Raw genomic sequence first — 11799 nt, forward strand, 5'->3', positions numbered from 1 at the left:
CTACATGAAAGCACTTTCTTTCTTTGCAGGGTTCTCTCAGTTAAATCACATTTGCATCCAATATGTACCTCAAAATACCCCCAAAGAGATAGCTTTTGCTTTCTAAGCTTTACACACAGGAAAACTGAAACCCACAGGGAATGACTAACCCAGTCACTCAGCTCCTAAGGAGAGTAAACACCTGGGACAGCACCAGAGCACCCAGGAGGCCCCCAGGAGGGGTGTTGGGTGGCGGACACCTTTAAGGGGGCTGCTTTCAGTGAGGTATATTCTTGCCTTTGTCACTAAGCACTCCTGTTAAAGTCTAGGCTTGTATATCAGTCTGGGTCCCAGTAAGAAACAGATGTCATGCTCAAAAGGAAAGATTAGCAAAGGGACTTACTTATGCAATGTAATATGCAGGGTGGAAATTGCCAGGGGATAGTGAAGGACTGTGCATTCGTTTGCTGGTGCCACCACAGCCCAATACCACAGCCTGGGTGGCTGAAACACCCCAAGTTAACTTTCTCACAGTTCTGGAGGCTAGAAGTCCAAGAGCCAGGTATTGGCAGGTGTGGTTTCTCCTGAGGCCTCTCTCCGGGGCTTGTAGATGGCTGTCTCCTGCGTCCTCCTATGGCAGTGATGGTGAACCTATGACACACGTGTCAGAGGTGACACACGAACTCATTTTTTTTATTTTTCTTTGTTAAATGGCATTTACATATATAAAATAAATGTCAAAAATGTCTTTCTTTTACTATGGTTGCAAATATCAAAAAATTTCTATATGTGACACGGCACCAGAGTTAAGGTTTTTCAAAATGCTGACACGCCGAGCTCAAAGGTTCGCCATCACTGTCCTATGGTCTGTCCTCTGTGCATGTGCATCCCTGGTATCTCCTTGTATGCACTAACTCCTCCTTTCACAGGGATACCGTCAAAGCAGATGAAGGTCCACTCAAATGCCCATTTAACTCAATCACCCTTTAAAGGCCCTATCTCGAAATATAGTTACATTCTGAGGAGTTGGGGGTTAGGGCTTCAACATATGAAATTTGGGCGAGACACAATTTAGCCCAAAATGGCGGTGGGGGAGGACTGTTACCACGCTATGGCTGCAGGGGCAATAGGAAGGGGAGATTACCAGAACCCAGACCCCAGTGATGGCTACAGGCAGTGGACCTTTGGCAGAGGGTGCCCACAGGGCCTGGCAGGGAGATAATGGGGGGAACAGATACCCTGACATCCGTTTCCTTCCATCCCTGAGTTCCCACTAGTGCCTCTTTGGCTGAACCCATGGAAGCCAGAGGCAAGGGAACCCACTGACATGGTCCACTGGGGTCAGCCTCCTAGGCTTAGAAAGGGCAGGACAGGGCAGAGGGGAAGGTACAAGATACTCAGCGGTGGCAAGCTGCACACTGAATTCTGCTCTGAAGCAGTGGTGACTTAAGAGAGGGGCATCCTCACGCCTGGGTTTTCAATTATTCCTGGGGATGCTCAAAGGAGAGAGGACACTGAGGAAACAGCTGTCCGCAGGGGCATTCCAAAGAGGCATTTCCCAGGAAAGCAGAATTCAGAGATGTCTTCCCCGGGATCAGCGTCAGAAGGGTCACCGCATCGCTCGTGTGATGGCAGAGAAGGTGAGGGTACGACCTGGGTTTCCACCCTCCTCAGAGGCCTTTCCAGTCACGAGTCCCGCTGCACTCACTGGGGCATGTGAGCGAGTCTCCAGGCCTTTGTCCTTGTCCTTTTCTGACTGGGGCGCCCTTCACACTCCTGGGCACTGGCTGACTCTCATCCTCGGGGAACCAGCCCTGGACTCTCGGGCCAGGTCAGGTGCCCCTCCAAGTGCAGACCCGCTGTCTCTGAGGCTCCAATTTAATACCTGTTTATGTGACTGAAACAGACTCATAGAAGTAAATAAGAAAGCTCATTTGGGGGCCCACCATGGCAGTAGGCCTTGGTCCAGATTGAGAAACAAAATCAAGGCAGTCACAGGACTGAAGACATTCTCTGAACTTCCTATAATGTAAGGAGATTCTTGTTGATGTAACAGGCAGACCAGTTTTATTGTTTTAGCCATGTGTCAGAGGACAACAGAAAGCAATAGGTGTGGTTATCCAAAGATCTCAATATTTTAATATGTCTTGGGAGGGAAATAGCATAGGTGAGGGGGAGGGGGTTGGGTATCCATCCACCCATTCACCCATCCATCCATCCATCCATCTGCACTTGGAGGTCAGGGCGTCCAGAGAGGCAGTGGTGATGGTGCCTGCCCTGCAGGTCCTTACAGCCGGGCAGGCGAGCCAGCTCTGTGCATGTGTGGCCTTAGGCAGCAGCACTGCGCATTTCCTGGAGCCATAGGCAGTCTCTCCTCAGTACACAGGCAAAGTGGCACTAAGTAGCCAACTCCCGGTGCTGAACACAGGCTTTGGAGTCAGTTTTCCACCCTGACTCTTACTGGCTCTGACACTGGGCACATTATTTAATCTTTCTGAAGTGATATCATCTGTACGATGGAAATAAGCGTGCCTTCTGCATAGACTGTTGTGAGGGTAAAATGTGCTGGTAGCACGAATGAAGCACTCAGTAACTGTGAGCTGTCTTATTGACAACAGTATACAGGAGAGAAATCACTGTGGCCTGGGTGGTCAGGAAGGCTTCATGGAACTTGAGAGACTTGAATTATGCTTGGGAAGGTGGGTTTGAAATTTCTATGGATGATGTGCAAAAGGATGGGTCAAGTAATGACCCAAAACACTGGCCTAATGAGAATAATTCCTGTGGCTTCGGGGCTTAGACCCTGGTCCAACTTACTTTGGTTTCTATTTTTCAATCAAGACTCTGGCCTCTGGCACCACCCCCTCCACAGCCCGTTTCCAGGTCTGGCTAATTCCCCTCCTGCTCCAAACCCCCATGATTTGCTACATGCCATGTGGCCCTCTAATTCCATCCCAAGGCTCCAGAGGTGCAGATCTGCAAACCAGCATGATTAGCCACCACTGCTGGCTTCCCATTCAGCATATAAATCTAGTGCCTGGGATTACCTCATGCCAGAAAACCGAAATCCAAGTCAGATGGTTAAGGCATTAATAGCAGTGAGTGTTGTAAAGACTCAACAATGCGAACCTTCCCAAAATGAACCATCCTGACCTCCCTCGCGCTGACAATGCGTGTGTGACATCATGTGTAAATGAGCCTTAAATTTGAACCAGGTGCCGAGAGCTGTCTGGCGTCTCCTGGCTGCTGTATTAACCACTAACATGCACAGGGGGATTGAGGCAGTAAAATGGAGTGAAACGATGGCAGTGACCAGCCCTGGACGCAGCAGCTGTGCAGTGAACATTCAAATCACGCCCACCCTGTTGAGCCCAGGGCCTGGGGCCCTGTAAGGCTTGTTTCCGGAGGGCTGGGGAACCCAGGGAATTTGGCTGGCTTCACTCAACCAACAAAAGCTCTTCCATGCAAATCAAATCACTGGGACTTGCTTCCCAACTGGATTCTGAGCTCTGTTTTAATTTGCATCCGTGAGGTGGGGCTCTGAAGTTCAGGCTAACGCTTGGCAGTTGGTGACAGTCAACCCTGATGCATGCAAGACAGGCAGCCTAAGATATTCTTGGACGGCTCCCTTTTCAAGGAAGAGAGCCAGCTTTAATCCTTAGGTGCTATGATTTCTACCAGGCTGCTACCTGGAGATAAAACTATGCCTCTGCCCACCTAGCATCACCAATGCCCCATGGGAGGTCCCATGACAGACAGGCTCTAGAGACCACTAAATACAATTTGGAGGGATTGGAACCAGGTATATATGCGGGGTGGGCTGTAGGCATGAGAGAGCAGATGAAGACAGGTAAAAGTGAGTTAACAAGAAATTAAGCCTGGATAAAATTAAGAGAGTTGTGTGGGTTTTGTTTTTTTTTTAATGCTTACTGTTTATGGTGCCCAATCCCAGGTTATGAATAGCATGGCCATGTTAATGGCCTGTATTCTGATCATCACTAGCAGGCCCACACAGACTGGAGCCAGTGAGCATAGGAAGGAGGCATACGAAGTGATTCTCTCTTGGAGGGGACTGTTCTGGTAGCTCTACACATGCCAGTGAAAAGAAGCTGGAGCCAGAGGGGTGAAAACCACACTCCATGGATCCCATAGGACTTCAGCTCCAACGAAGGCCTGTGCTGTTCAGGCAAGCGCCTACCCCACTAACAGCACTGCGCTGTACTGTGAAGTGGAACGGGATGGGGTGGGATAGGAGGCAGGTCTTGGACGGAGGATATAAAGGGGCGGGTAGATGTAGTCTTTCCTAAAAGCTATCATAGTGTGCTTAGATGTAAATATGTAAGAATTTGTGTATTTTGTAAAACAAAAAGTGAATGTAGCACCAAGATGTTGGGGATGGGTCTCCAGATGTTACATGAAGTCGCAGTCTTAGAAGTCCTTCAAGCGGAGGTAGCATTTAGTTAGGTTTTGAGGAAGAGGAGGAGCTTGGGAGAGGAAACAGCACAGCACAGATGGCTCTGCAAAAGTGTGGGGGCAGGAACTCATGGGGAGTCCCTTGAGATACCAGAGTAAGACCTCCTGTTCTTTTTGCTGTACCGGACGATGCTCCAACCAACTGAGCCACATGGCCAGGGCTAAGACCTCCTATTCTTAACAGAATCTGAGGGCATGAGGGATTTCCCAAAACTCCTGAAAAAGTTCCTCAGGACCCCTGGCACTAAAACTTCGGTACAAATTACGTGTGGGTGTTAGATGACCAGCTCCTGAAGGCTGGAGGTTCTTTTCATACAGCTTTTGGAAGGCAGTGATGGCGATAGTGCAGAGAGGCACCTGACGTTCTTCTATCCTGCCTTCCTCAAAGGCCTTCAAGCAAGACCTTAATTTTTGTTTGATGTAAAGTCCAAACTCAGCCTGGCTCCCAGCACCTTTTACAACCAGGATCCTACTCTTCAGCTTTATTGCTCAAACTACCATTACATCTTTGCTCCTGGCAAAATTGTCGTCATTTCAAAAATATACCATTTACTTGTACATTTGTTTCTATTTTCTTTCCAAATGGGAATGCCTTCCTCCCACTCTCACTTCTGTGATTTTATTCAGCTATTACTTCCTCCACAAAATTATCCCCACTCCCCCAGAAGGCAGTGAGCCCCACCCCAATGAAATTGTCTGGCAGAGCTTGCAATGTTCATATTACTCATCAAGCTATGTCATTCTTTCAGCAAGAGCCCACTGATGGTCTAGCATGCACATGGCACACACTATGGCCAACCCTGTTCTGCAGTATATTACAATCTTAGTTATTGCACAGAGGTTGTCTCTATTACATTGTAATCCCTAGGAGTGGTTTACCACTAAAGAACAAATACTATATATGCTGAACGATGCCATATACCTATGTGACAGGCAATAATCCTTTCACAAATGAGATTGGGAATGGAGTTCAATAATTTTCTCTCATCCGAATAAAGTTCTAAGTTGCTAAAGTATGGCTTTCTGATTTACTAAAAGCAAGTTTTTGTTTTACTATAGACATGACAATGTTGTGAAATGTTTAAGTGATAGTCTGGGAGTGATTAGACATCTTTTGGGAGATTTGATTGAAAAGAAAAAATATCTGGGAACCCATTTTTACATTGACATTAAAATGCATGAATGCAATTCTATTTAGTCTGGTTAACTAGTAAGTTGAGAACTATTCTGGATGGGGTGGGGGGAGGAGGAGGGGAATTTGTATGAATGCAAATGAATGACTAATCTTTTTTTTTTCTTAATGACTAATCTTTAGACAGAGACATGGGGCCCAAGTCTCCAAGTATTATACTTCCCTGTGAAGTGTAAGTACTACTGTGAAATGTAAATACATTACTGACTGACTTTCTATATAGCATTTAAACCTATGAAGTGTTACATTAAAAATAGTGTTTATTTCCTAAATCCTGAAATGTTGACAAAATTTTGTAAAGTTGTAAACTAGAAATCTATTATTTAGATATTTTCCCTTCCAAAATTTAGAATCAGCAATTATTGGGGAGAAAGCCAACTAAATAATTAATCCACTTTTATAACCAACATATATATATATATATAATTTCTTTCCAAACATAAGATGATTGATGTTCATGAGCATTAGAGGTGAGAAAATTTTTACTGAATTTTCAAATATAGACTGTTTATTTAGATCAGTAGGTTTCAAATACTGGCCCATGGAAAAGTTTTCATTGGTCCTTGGGAAAAATAAAAAAAATACATAGCAAGTTTTTAACAAATGTAGACCTGAATTTAAAGAACTATATTTTTATTATATTATGACCTTCCTTACTTTTTATATGAAAGGATGGTGCTGATCGGTGGCAAGTTTTTTAAATATCCTCAATCAATTTGAAAAATAAAAAGTTGATTATCTTATGAATGTCCCCAAAAATTCATTTGAAGTTCTAAGGATTCACAAGATATCCAAGTTCTAGGAAACTCTGAATTAGACTGTTGGTATTTGAGCTATATTTCAATTTTTTAAAAATAATTGTATTTGCAGAGAGTCATAGAACACAAAAATGGATTTATTCCTTTTTCAAGGGATCCAAGATTTTTCAAAGTCTGGTTGACAAGTATTGGACACATTCTTGGTCTATGTAAAAGCCCACATACCCCTCCTTTGCCTAGAATTTCCTCTGAAATACTTCACAAAGAGGAAACAACATGCTGTGAAAGCAGACCGTGACTCAGGACGGAGACGCGAAGCGGTCAATGCCGTCTGGCTGGTGTGAGGAACAAACTTAGACAGCGCAACAATTTAAATGAATAAAGCCCTCTCAGCACAGTCAGTATCATCTATGAATCTACTATGAGCAGAATCATTCTGTGGGAAAACTCCAACAGCTGGGTACACTATTGTTAGCATAATAGTTAAGCACACATGTTTTATAGCCAAACTTAAGTCAGAATTCTGAATGTGTGATCTTCGACAAGTCACTTGAACTCCATAACCTCTCTAAACTTTAACTTGTAACCTATTAAATGAGGAGATATACCTGTATCTACCTCAGGTTACATGAGATAATGTGGTTGCCATAGTGCCTAGTCCACACATACAAGTGCTTGCTCATCATACTATTTTATGCCCCTGACAAACTTCCATTCATTTAAAATACCAAATTCTTTTGAACAGAGAACTGAGTAAGAGAATTAGGAGCTATGAAAATGGTCTTCACTATTTCCCTAAGCAGTGGTCGGCAAACTGCGGCTCGCGAGCCACATGCAGCTCTTTGGCCCCTTCCTAAGCCTTAGGAGTACCCTAATTAAGTTAATAACAATGTACTACCTATATAGTTTAAGTTTAAAAAATTTGGCTCTTGCACTAACCGATTTGGCTCAGTGGATAGAGCATCGACCTTTGGACTGAGGGGGTCCCAGGTTCGATTCCGGTCAAGGGCATGTACCTTGGTTGTGGGCACATCCCCAGTGGGGGGTGTGCAGGAGGCAGCTGATCGATGTTTCTCTCTCATTGATGTTTCTAACTCTCTATCCCTCTCCCTTTCTCTCTGTAAAAAATCAATAAAATATATGTTTAAAAAAATTTGGCTCTCAAAAGAAATTTCAATCGTCATACTGTTGATATTTGGCTCTGTTGACTAATGAGTTTGCCGACCACTGCTAAGGGAATAGTGCCCTTCCCTAGGGGCCCAACTCCCTTTGAGTCCTACTACCACCATCCAACTAGAAGTGGGGTCGAGTTGTGATCCCAAACACACGACACCTCGGGTTGATACAAGGCACGTTCTGGGAGCCCAGTTTCTAAACTCCTAGGCTTGGTTCTAGAGAACCTAGACTAATGACTCTAGGGCAGCGGTTCTCAACCTGGGGGTCGTGAACCCTTTGGCGGTCGGTCAAACTACTCTTTCCATCCTGCATATCAGATATTTACATTACGATTCACAACAGTAGCAACGAAAATAATTTTATAGTTGGGTTACAACATGAGGAACTGTATTTAAAGGGCCAGAAGGTTGAGAACCACTGCTCTAGGAGGAAGTGTTAGGAAGTGTAGCGCTATTCCCAACACCAGAGATCCACTTCTTTGAAGGCTGGTCTTTTGTTGTTAATTTTATGTCACATCACATAAAATTAACCATTTTAAAGTATATGGATTCACATTGTTGTGAAAATGGGTAGGGTCCCACCTTTCATCCCAAATGACCTATCAAAATATTTTCCTAAACAAAGACATAGATAGTTCCTTTACTAGAAGAAATTATGGTGCCTTCTGCTTCCCCCACTTAAACCTTGTTGTGTCCTGGATACAGGTCTTTTGGCATTTGAGGAAAAGATGCCATCAAACAGGCTTCTTATCCGTTCAGAGAAAGGAATATAATTTGTAAAAAATAAAAATAAAAATAAATGTTGTGAAACATTTACAAACTCTTTGTTCACAGAAGGAGATATTTACAAAATTAATTTTCAGCTTTATTTACTACCCAATGGAATATCAGCAAGAATTGCTTGCAAATCATTCAGCAGATGCATACCTTCATGTTTATATGTGAATAGCAAAATAAATCTGAACAAAGGTTAAATGTCAGTGGTGAGTATATGGACATATTATTCTAACTTTATATATGTTTGAGATTTTTCATTATAAAAAGTTGGGGAAAACTCAAGAAGTATTTCTGTTTAGATAATTTATAGTAAATGGGAGAAAAATGTGTTATCCACAAAGTTTCAGGATATGAAGCATTCTAGGCACATGTTTGATATCACTGCAGTCCTTATACTGAAATACTCAAACTAACTAAACCTGACAGTAGGTCTAAGGACAGGCTGATCTTTCAGAGACAATGATAACACAGAGTCCCGGGAAGAAATAACAACAAATGGCATTTCTCCTACGAACATCACACATAGGAACGTCCTCTCCTGGGAACAGCACATGTATGAAGGGGACAACTCTCACGTGGCATTCATCACAGCCTTAAGAAAACTCCCTAGACCAGTGGTTCTCAACCTTGGCTGCACATTAGAATCACCTGGGAATCTTTTTAAACTCCTCCGGAATGAGGCCCAGAAATCAGGATTTTAAAAAGATTCCCAGGTGATTCTAATGTGCAGCCAAGGTTGAGAACCACTGCCCTAGACATACAATGAAGTGAGATTGAACAAATATTTGCTGACACCAGTTAAATAAACTCATGGTGATAGGCATTATGTATAAGCATAGGACATATATGTGTGTCTTTGTGTTAATAACCGAGTCAGGGAAAGAAGGTGTTTAAATGTGAAAAGACAAATGACCTCACAAAGTTTAAAGAGCAATTCCTACATTGTTGGTGGGAATTTAAGTTAATAAAACCTAAAACAAAGGGCAATTTAGTTATATATATCAAAACTCAAAACTCACATACCCTTTGACTCAGAATTCCAGTTAAATGGGTGGGAATTTAACTTACAGATAGACTCATATATGGGCTAAATGATGTAGGCATAAATTTAATAATTGAAGCATTATCATAAAATAGCAAAATTAAAAAAAAACAAACTCTTAAAAATGCATTGATAAGAAACCAGTGAATTAGGGTACATGCATTAGTGGAATACTATGAGCTGTTAGAGTTAGACAGATTTATATGTTTTGAAAATGCAACCTATAGAATGGGGGAAAATATCCACAAACCATATACCTAAAATATGTAATAACTGAAATATATAATAACTAAAATATGTAATAACTCCTACAACTTAATAACAACATTAACAAAAAATAGCCTTATTTTAAAATGGGTAAAGGACTTAAATAGATGTTTGTTCAGAGAAGACACAGAAATGGCCAATGAGTATATGAAAAGATGTTCAACATCATTAATTATGGGGGCAAATCAAAGCCATAATGAGATAACATCTCACACCTGTCAGGATGGTCATTATAAAGAGGTTCCTCATAAAATAAAAAATAGAATTTCCATACGATCCAGTAATTCCACTTCTGGGTATATATCCTAAAGAACTGAAAGAGATATTTGCACCAAGTTCATTGATTACAGCATTACTCACAACAGCCAAGAGGTGGAAACAATCTAAATTTCCATTGACAGATGAATGGATAAAGAAATCGTGGTACATACATACATGGAGTATTATTCAGCCTTTCAAGAAGGACTCCTGTCACGTGCTACAATATGAATGAAAGTTGAAGATATTAGGCTAAGTGAAACAAGCCAGTCACAAATACTGCATGTTTCCACTGTATGAGGTAGCTGAAGTAGTCAAACACAAAGTAAAATGGTAGCTGCCAGGGAAGAAAACAGGGGGAAGTGGGGAGCTGCTGTCCAAAAGGCATAGAGTTTTGTCATACATGATGAAAACGTTCTAGAGATCTGCTGTACAAATATGTACATATAATTAACAACAGTATTATACACTTAAAAGTTTAAGAGGGCAGATTTCCTGTTAGGTGCGTTTCACCACAATTTAAAAATAACTTATCTATATCTTTAAATATATTTATTAGTATATCTCTCTCAGTGAAACAAAGTCAAAGTGCAGAGGATTCATGTAGTTTGCTAACATTCGTGTGTGTGTGTGTGTGTGTGTATTCTGTAGAACTCTAGAGTTAGCTAGGCTTAGAATGTATTTGCAAGAATACAGAAGTAGTTGCAAGAGTGGTTGCTTCCAAGAAGGAAAACTAGGTGCTTGGGGCAGAAGTGAGAGAAGCAATTCTGTAAATTCTGAATTTGTACCACATGTATATTAACTATTAAAAATGAAATGCAAAAGAAATTTATGAAGAAATAGAAAATATATTACAAGGTACTAATGGCATGTACCAAAAGAACTACACAGATCTTAAGGGGTAAGGTGGAGTGGAGGATGAAGCATTTATTTTACAAGGTGGTATCTGAGCTGGTTCCTGGAGAATGGGAAGTATGTGGCGAGGCAGAGGAAAGCAATGAGGGCATTGTGGGTGTGTATGTGGAAGTGGGACTGGGGAAAGGAGGATAGTGGAAGTAAAAATGTTGAAACATGGTAACCAAAGGCAAATCAAGTACCAGTGAAACAATTTCAGTGTATTGTAGAATGTAGGCAAGAAAAGGATAAAATACAGTTTAGCAGATGAGACAGGGGAATGTGGAATTAAGCCACATTTGTGTGATGTGACATAAAATTAACAACAAAAGACCAAACCTTCAAAGAAGTAGGGAGCCACCTGAGGCTCTTGAGCAGGAAAGTCATTCTATGAAAGCAGGATTCCAAGTGGACAGCAACAGACAAAAATGGACTGGAAGGCAGACATCTGTGAGAAGGCTGATGTAGCAATCCAGTGGTTGCCCATTACAGTCATCTGGGAAGCTTTAAAAATATGTATCGGTGCCTAGGCCCCATCCCATATTAGAATGTCTTTTAATCCATCTGTTTTGTGTGGGGGTTTTCCTGGCAATTCCATTTCCCTTTGCACCCATTTACTTTGTGCTACAGGTGAATGAACCTCTCATTCCCACCTGTCCACCTGGCCGTCAGCCAAGATGAGTCTTCCTGCACCTCATAATTGCTCACCTTAATTGACAGCCTGGCAAACTAGATCAGTGGCTCATGATGACAGTAGGACACTTATCAGATTGTTTAGGAAGGGTGAGAGACAGAAAGAGTTCTGATCGAAATGAGGAAAACACTCCCACAATATCTTTATTCATCCTTTATCAAAATTTTGTTTTCTTAAATTTCCTACTTCAGCCGAAACCGGTTTGGCTCAGTGGATAGAGCGTCGGCCTGCGGACTGAAAGGTCCCAGGTTCGATTCCGGTCAAGGGCATGTACCTGGGTTGCGGTTTTT

The sequence above is a fragment of the Myotis davidii genome, unplaced genomic scaffold (assembly GCF_000327345.1).
Source record: "Myotis davidii unplaced genomic scaffold, ASM32734v1 scaffold281, whole genome shotgun sequence".
In the NCBI taxonomy this organism is placed as follows: Eukaryota; Metazoa; Chordata; class Mammalia; order Chiroptera; family Vespertilionidae; genus Myotis; species Myotis davidii.